The sequence below is a fragment of the Ranitomeya variabilis genome, chromosome 1 (assembly GCF_051348905.1).
Source record: "Ranitomeya variabilis isolate aRanVar5 chromosome 1, aRanVar5.hap1, whole genome shotgun sequence".
Taxonomy (NCBI): Eukaryota; Metazoa; Chordata; class Amphibia; order Anura; family Dendrobatidae; genus Ranitomeya; species Ranitomeya variabilis.
In genome coordinates, this window is record NC_135232.1 from 762,655,912 (window position 1) to 762,657,723 (window position 1,812).

The window sequence follows — 1,812 nt, forward strand, 5'->3', positions numbered from 1 at the left end:
TCAGAGACGATGTATCCAAGGAACGGCAGAGAAGACCGCTCGAAGAGGCATTTCTCATACTTGGCGTACAAGCGGTTCTCCCGTAATCGAAGGAGAACTCGTCAGACGTCTCTTCTGTGTGTGGGTAGGTCTGGGGAGAAAACCAAGATGTCATCTAGGTATACCACAACACATACGTACAGCAAGTCACAGAAGACGTCGTTCACGAACTCCTGGAAAACGGCTGGTGCATTGCACAGTCCGAAGGGCATCACCCGGTATTCGAAGTGACCATCACGGGTGTTGAAGGCGGTTTTCCACTCGTCACCGGCCCGGATGCGGACAAGGTTGTAAGCCCCTCGCAGGTCCAGCTTGGTGAACATCCGGGCTCCCCGGAGCCGATCGAAGAGTTCTGGAATAAGAGGCAGAGGGTACTTATTCTTTACCGTGATGGCGTTTAATCCACGGTAGTCAATGCAAGGACGCAAAGACCCGTCCTTCTTTTTCACATAGAAGAACCCGGCTCCAACAGGGGATGTGGACCTCTGGATGAATCCCCGGGCCAAGCTGTCTGTGACGTATTCTGACATCGCCTGAGTCTCAGCAGGGGACAGTGGGTAGATTCGTCCTGTAGGAAAAGAAGCACCTGGAACCAAATCGATGGGACAATCATAAGGCCTGTGCGGGGGCAAGACCTCTGCTTCTCATTTATCGAAGACGTCCGCATATGCCCAGTAGGCCTCCGGAAGTCCAGGCAAGGACGTAGGTGAGGGAGGCAAACGGATAGGCCGGACGGACAGCAGGCAATGGCTATGGCAGGCCGAACCCCAACGCTGGATCTCCCCACTTCGCCAGTCTATGACTGGCTCATGCATACGCAGCCATGGCAGACCGAGCAAGAAAGGTGGGGAGAGAGTGGGTAGCATGAAAAAGGCAATCCTCTCAGTATGGAGAGCTCCGATCTGAATCTCCACCTCACTGGTAATGCCCTCAACGGAGTCTTGTAGGGGTCTCCCGTCAACGGAGGTGATGGTGCGGGGATGCTGCAGGGGGTGTATAGGGATGCCGAGGCGGAGAGCCATGTCTCGCTGAATAAAGTTACCTGCAGATCCCGAGTCCAAATACGCCAACTCTGAGAACCGCCTGTCACCGATTTTCACCTGTATGGAAACAGTTAATGGTAGAGAGGTATCACTCTTACCTAGGATGGCCTCTCTTACCTGTCCTAGGTGGAGGAGTTTTCCGGTCTTCTGGGACATTGCCGGCGGAAGTGGTTGGAGCCACCACAATAGAGACACAACCTCCGGGCGACTCTCTCCTCACGCTCCCGGGGACTCAGCCGGAGACGATCCACCTCCATGGGTTCGGGTGCTTCGGCAGACGAGGCGTTACCTGGTAACAGGGGCCTCTGAAAAGAGGGTGCCAATCGAGGTGGTCTTCTCTCCTGGGTTCTCTCCTTGGTGCGTTCTTGTAGGCGGCGGTCCATCCGGACGGCAAGGGAGATGTATTCGTCCAGGGTATCGGGAAGGTCTCGTACGGCAAGCTCGTCCTTCAGGCGACTGGATAACCCTCTCCGGAAGACACCGGTCAGGGGCTCGTCAGACCAGCGAAGCTCCGAAGCCAAAGTGCGAAACTGTATGGCGTATTGGCCAACCGACAGAGTACCTTGCTGTAAGCTGAACAACTCCTCCGTGGCCGAAGCCACTCGACCTGGCTCATCAAAGATCTTCCGGAAGGTGTCCAAGAAGGACCACAGATCAGATACAATGGGGTCCTCTCTCTCCAGTAGTGGGTTGAACCAGGCCAAGGCCTCGCCCTCCAGGTGTGATGCCA